General features: G+C 31.7%; 1 protein-coding gene across 1 annotated transcript in view; it reads left to right on the top strand.

The window, feature by feature from the left end:
* The first annotated feature begins 1,660 nt into the window (after positions 1-1,660).
* LOC108741410 (BAI1-associated protein 3) overlaps positions 1,661-7,218 on the top strand; it is a 172,984-nt gene continuing 167,426 nt past the window's right edge. The window contains exon 1 of the mRNA XM_025979785.1: positions 1,661-2,201. The gene's annotated coding sequence lies outside the window, so the exon portion shown is untranslated. The remainder of the gene's footprint in view (positions 2,202-7,218) is intronic.

Here is a 7,218-nt window from a genome sequence, read left to right as displayed (position 1 = left end):
AAAATTATTTTTACAAAATTCTTTTACGTTTTCTACTTACTTTAAACACGGTTCTCCACGAAACACTTTGTATATAACTTTTCGAAAGTGCACCCTTACCACAGGTGTGTGGTAATTGTGCAGGTAGAGATATTCCTGTATGTGTGATTAGCATATAAGTGAGATGCCTTATTATAATTATATTATACAATATTACCATTTGTAATATGCTTCGTGTTACATCACCCGGTACTGTTTGCCACACTTTATTTTGCTATTTGCCATGTTACTTTCAAACAGAACTATATTGGGGGGGTTCTAATCACATTGATGTTGCCCTAAAGAAGGCTTTGTTTGTCTTTCAAAATTTAATTATATACTTAGAACATAATATTCTTCTAGAAAATCTACACCAAAATATTCAAATTTTTGATAAGGACATTGTGGCCCCTTTCCTTTTCTTTTATGTACCTGCGTATGTATCAAAAGGAAAATAAAATGGCACTTAAAATTTCAAAATTATTTTTACAAAATTCTTTTACGTTTTCTACTTACTTTAAACACGGTTCTCCACGAAACACTTTGTATATAACTTTTCGAAAGTGCACCCTTACCACAGGTGTGTGGTAATTGTGCAGGTAGAGATATTCCTGTATGTGTGATTAGCATATAAGTGAGATGCCTTATTATAATTATATTATACAATATTACCATTTGTAATATGCTTCGTGTTACATCACCCGGTACTGTTTGCCACACTTTATTTTGCTATTTGCCATGTTACTTTCAAACAGAACTATATTATACATAGATGCATACATACATACATACATACATTATGTGGGTGAACTACAGCTTCCGCTGTGAACTATCAATACAATATATCTATTGAATTATGATCTTTTGTTGTTTTTTTTTTTCTTTTATAAATTCTTCAAACATTGTCCTTTAACCCTGTCATCAACTTGGCGAAGTCAACAAAATAGGTAAGTTAATATTTTCTGTAATTTTTATTTCGTATTACGAGAAGCACCTCAATAAGCTCTGGCGAAGCCTGCTTTAGCTGTCGACAAAACGCTGGATGGACATCACCAAGGTTCTAAGCTTACGACGTTCGAATTTGGAAAATAATTCATAGTTATACCACATTTTTTGTAATATTCCAGTGTAATCACTTGTGAAATATTTGAAGTTTATTTTAGAAGTCAATTCTAAAAATTATTCTTGTAATAGTGACCTTAATCTCACTAACTTAATTAAAAAGATGTTCGAAATTAGTTGAAATAATTACTCAAAACTACTATAACAACAACCAATTACTGTGGCTAAAATTAAATAAAGTTTATGTCAATACTTCTTTAAGTATGGATGTTTTTCAAAACTATAGAAGTGCCTGAACGTCTCATTTTTAAAGGATTTTCCATTATTCGTAAAGTAATCAATTAATGTTGTTTATGAAAATTCTTATGCTGGTTCGGTTAGCTTTCAGAAGAGCTTTTAATGGAGTATGAAAGGTTGCATATGTTCCGTTGCTGTTTATTATTATTGTGATAATTGTGAAAGGGCCAAATTTATCGATAAAGGACTTGCGCGCATATTCAGTACGAAGTTACCTTCGGGCTTCGATCGTGGATCGTGGACGAATATTCTAGAATGTGTGTAGTCGCGAGCATGCTAAAGACTGTGATAGAGCAGGTTACACAAGTTTATGAATTATAATTAACTTTAATTTGATATTGGCTTCATAGTTTTCAAAATTGTTTGCGACAGTTATAGCATTCATTTGTCTTTGATAAAGTTTGTGTAAAAACGTTTTAAAAAATTTTGGATTACGTTAACTCAACATGCTGTAGCCTGCATAATTTCATAATTGTGGAGCGCCTTGTTGCGTAAACAGATACAGACAGGTATATTAATCTCTATAGAATGTAACTAGACATTGTAAAACTCATTATCACATTAGAATAGTACTCTTCCTTGATTTAATATAACATTTTAGATCTAGTTTCGAAATCTTTTCTAAATTATCTATCACTAGCTCTTTAGCATCGATCGGTTTTTCGGCGCGTGATAATTCTTAATATCGATTAATTCATGAACGTAAACGTGGTGAAAATTGAAAAACTAATATCCAGTGTCCTATAAAATTAACAATAGACAATGTGAAATGAAGTTAATTAGTGTAGTTATGGTAAAATCAAGAATGAACGACAATCGTAATGGTAAGTGGTTTGTAATAATACAATTTTCTTCTTATTTTAAGTTACATTCTTATAAATATACTAGATTTTATTCGAGGCTTTGCTTGCAGAAATAACTATTGTTTCTCCACAAAGTTTTAATTTTATGTACTGTTGCCATCTTAGATTTCAAATACAAACGTACCAACAACATTTCATCCTTAATCCGATCCATTTTTTAAATGAAGAGGGTTAGAATTTTTATTTTTTTGCTAACAAAAAGTTTTTTTAGTAAACTTAGAATAAAATTAATTTAGATTTCGAGATTGAATGCTCTACAAACAGCAGTTAATTGAATATTATGTTTTATCGCTTTTGAACAATTTGGACTGACACCCCTAAATCAGTAGCTAAATACCACAATAANTTTTGTTGTTATACAGAAATTGTTTAATAAAAAGTATTTCAATTTTCATTAGTTTGTGCTACATTTTGCATTTGTAACGTTTCTCAAGTTTGAGGTCTCAAGTAACATATTCCCATCTCATTTGTAAACAAGTAAATGTTTGTTTTGTATTCAGAAAATTTGCGTATGTTTACGTTGCCTCTTCAGAAGAGTAATTGCTAACTTATCCTTAGGGAATTGTTCTCCAATTGAAATTGCTTACAGTTACCTTCTTCAGTCCCTACAACAACCGCCAAAGTTTTTCCAATCTTCATATGTATTTAATAACATAACTGTTATTTGAAAATAGCAAAAACTGATTACAAACTAAATTAGGTATTCAAGAAATGATTGTCGTATTTTCTGGACAAAAAGAAATTCAAAAATATTTCTCCCTTTGAAGGGAAGAATGAGACTTTCGTTTGGGAAATCTTACTGTTGGTTGCTTGAATGTAGTGATGATCCTGGTCTTGGATTTTTGTAAGACCAGGACTGTCTTATATCTTTAATAATCCTTATAATGAATGATAATTTGTGCTTAGAAGAATTTAAGAAAAAAAGCGTACGTATCAGGTTACGTGGGCAAGACCAAGACTAGAAGTGTTTGAGTAAGACAGTCTTGGTCTGCTCATCACTACTTGAATGACACTTTATTTGAGAATGATTTTTATAAAATTTTTCAAATTTACGTTCCCATAAAACTTGGGGTGCTTAGAAGAATAAAAGAAAACGTAAAAATGAACAGGACCAAGAGTAGGTAGATGTATTTAAATAAGACCAAGAATAAATAAGCAAGAAAAGACCAATACCAAGGCTAGAATAGTTTGGCTTGTCACTATTTGAATTACACTTGAGATTTGAGAATGATTTTATAAAATTTTTCGAATTTACGTTTCCATAAAACTTCTAGAAGAAGTTCAAAAAATATATGCTCAAGAGACTCATAACACCAGGTCATCTTCTCTGTGATGATTTTCCATAGAAAACTTTTTATTCATTTCAAATATTAATGTGATTTAATTAAGTGTTTACGTCACAAGCAAATTAAGGGCTAGTAGACTTAAGTTGTATATTGTAATTTAGTGCAATGTTCCTGTTAATAAATTGTAATGTTCACGGGAAATTGGAAAGGCCGGGAGGAAGGGATTTAAACACACATGAATAATCTTGTTAAACGCCTTATTCTTCTTCAGATAATATCGTTAATTTAATGTCGCTAATGGCCAATATGTTTTCTAGACGGCTGATAACTTTTCCTGAGCACACTTTATCGCATTTGCGAATCTGCGCAAAGAAATTGTTTCGCATTTGCCTGCACCGTCTTTGATTCCGAGTGACACGAAAGTAGACGATTTATATTGTAAGCAAAAATAATGTTAAAACATCCATTACCAAATTCAAATAAAAAAAAAAGATGTTAGAGTCAGACTCTCTCACAGCGGATTTTTGTAAGTGATATCGAAAACCCTTAACAATATAGTTAGGTACTTATTGTATAAAGAAAGAAATTTTAATAATCGATACTTAATTAAAAAACTGATTGATTAATAATGTTCAAAACTCAATTCTTTATTTTAAAGTTAAAAACATTTCAAATATATTGGAGTATCATTTTGTACTATTTAGTAAATTGTCTTTTAGTAAATAGTAAACGGCATTTTATATAATTCGCTGCTTCTTAAGTAAAGCTGTTTTTGGAAGAGTCCTGGTAGCAAAATAATTTATTTATACAGTAAAAATTTCTAAAAGAAAACCTTGTTAATATTAGTGCACAATAAATTTAAGTAATAGGGTGCTTACTTTATAAAAAAGATTCATTGCATACTAAATACTTTAATTTGGTCAGTACAGTTGTTCATATATTTGAATTGATAATTGGGACGTTTTCCGCCTGTGTCCGAGCTTGAACCTGAAATTAAGAGGAAAGACATTTTGACTACTTATTTTTCTTTTTGTTTATAAAGAAAGCACAAAAATGTTTACTAAAGAATAAATTTGAAAGGTTAATTTTACAGTACCATGAAAATTTATTACTAGAAATAGTGAATGTTCCTTTTTAAAATCAAGATTATTTAAACTTTAACTACATTATAAGCATATTTTCTCACTGTTGCCAATAAAAAAGTTTAACTATTGACTAGTTATAGTTTATTGTCATTTCATTATCATCATCATAAGGTCGTCAGTCCTAAGACTGCCTAGACACGAACTTCCACTCTTTTCTATTTCTAGATATGAAGATTGGAAAAACTTTGGCGGTTGTTGTAGAACAAACAAAATAGCTCAAACTCCAACGCTTGCTTTGGTTGAGCACGCACCTTCACTGTTTACTACCTTGATCTAATCTTCGCATTGCTCTGAAACTAAAATATCTGACATCCTTAACTATTTGCGAACAGTAATCTAATCTAAATCTACCTTTACTCCTTTTAACTCCTGTGTTTGCCTCTAATATGTCTCTGATTAGACCTTCATGCCTGAGTAGGTGTCCTAGCAACCTATCGTCTATTTTTTATTGACTTATGGACTCCTCTGTTCTCCTATTTCCAAAACCTCTTCGTTTCTAAGCCTTGCTTTCCACTGTAAGGGCGACTCAACCCTGCCCTATCCTCTGTTTTATGTCTCTACTACTCCTTCCTGAGTTATCTGACATTTTTGTCTATGGGCCAAGAGTTGACATACTATTTGTGAATTTCAAGTCCATATTTAATATGATTAGAAACCTCACAGTATCGTTGGACCGTCTGAGTGCGAAACCACAAAATTTTGAAAATCCTGTAACATTTCTTTGTAGGACGATTCGTTACATATTACGATAATTTAATTGTTTGAATTATTTGAAACTACAAAACAATCCGAAAACTAGAAATATTTTAACATCAGGTTTAGCAGGTTTGCACCTATTTCATTATTTAGAAAATTATTATCTTTAGTAGGTAGCAGAGGGCATTTTACATAATTTGCTGCTTCTTTATTGGGATAAGTTTTAATTAATCATTGCAAATCTTAATAGGGTAAAGGATTATGAATGAAATCGTTGATGTCATTTTGTTGTTATACAGAAATTGTTTAATAAAAAGTATTTCAATTTTCATTAGTTTGTGCTACATTTTGCATTTGTAACGTTTCTCAAGTTTGAGGTCTCAAGTAACATATTCCCATCTCATTTGTAAACAAGTAAATGTTTGTTTTGTATTCAGAAAATTTGCGTATGTTTACGTTGCCTCTTCAGAAGAGTAATTGCTAACTTATCCTTAGGGAATTGTTCTCCAATTGAAATTGCTTACTTATATACATATAAGACGGATTTATAAGTTTGTTTTTTAAAATGAGAAACATTTATGTATGTGTATGAGATACTAGTCGTAATTCCTGGCGTTATCCGGGTCGTTCCGGTCGTTAGGGGTTAAAATCAATCAATCGATTTACTACTTTTCATCATAGGGTCTTCTGCTTGGACATGCATCTACAGCGTTTTTTTATCAATTTTTGCATTTCTGGAAAACTGAAGCAACCCAATCTGTAATTATTTGCGGTCAGAAATCTAATCTAGATCTACCAATCTATCTCTTCTATTTTTTATTGGCGCCTCTGTTTCATACGATTCGGTGAATCTCGACCGGCAGAGTCTTTATCGCATGAAACTTCCTAACAATCCTAATTAAAGGGTTGTAGGTTTTTATTGTTGATTGAAAAACACTGTAAAATTTGTAGAATCTATTGTTTTATATACAATATATACAATTCCTTTAATCGGCGTACACTTAGTGAAATTACACGGTGGAAAAAAAAAACGGTGAATGAAACGGTGAAAAATCGAAATGTGCGCCTTGACAGCAACTTTCGAACTTTCTTTGATGGTGCTGATGGCACGCTTCTTAAGGGTGTAAAGGTGGTGAGATAGAGAAAGACAGCATAGAAGTATTAGTAACCGACAAGAGAAGGATAGGCGAATAGTGGTCGAAAGTAGAGAAAAGTCATAAATAAAGGAGAAAACAAGGACAGATAGAGAAGATGTATAGAGAGGATGAAATAGAAAGCGAGGTACATGACAATTTACAACAGCCTCTCTTTCATACCTTGTGACGCCTCTAACCTTTCCTTTAAGGCGGTGTTTCACGCCCATGTAGAGCCGTACTTCAAACATACACCTTTAATAACACAGCCCCACAAAAAAAAATCGGACTGGGAGTCTGAAAACACTGAAACAATATGACTTAATTTTTTACCATGAAACTATTTGTGACGTATATTTTACAAAATTAAAGTGTGTATACCTACATTGAATAATGCTAAAGTTGACGGTCCTACAAATGTTGTACAGGGTTATACAACACCTTGAGAATCATGAAGATTTTTTTCGGTTTATTTTCGTGATATCTACGCCACGAATAGTTTCATGGTGAAAGATTGGGCGATACTATTTCAGTCTTTTAATTACCAAGATATAAGGTTAGAGAGACATTAAGTTTTAAGGTTAGGGATTTAAGGGATTATGAATTTATACTTGAATGTTTAGTGGAAATAACTTTCAAACTGTTGAACCATTATATGCAATTGCATTTGTTACGATTCCGGGATGTGGGCCAAGACAAAATTGCAAAAGTTCCATGT

The sequence above is a fragment of the Agrilus planipennis genome, unplaced genomic scaffold (genome assembly GCF_000699045.2).
Source record: "Agrilus planipennis isolate EAB-ADULT unplaced genomic scaffold, Apla_2.0 scaffold314, whole genome shotgun sequence".
Lineage (NCBI taxonomy): Eukaryota > Metazoa > Arthropoda > Insecta > Coleoptera > Buprestidae > Agrilus > Agrilus planipennis.
This window is presented reverse-complemented; position numbering and strand designations above follow the sequence as displayed.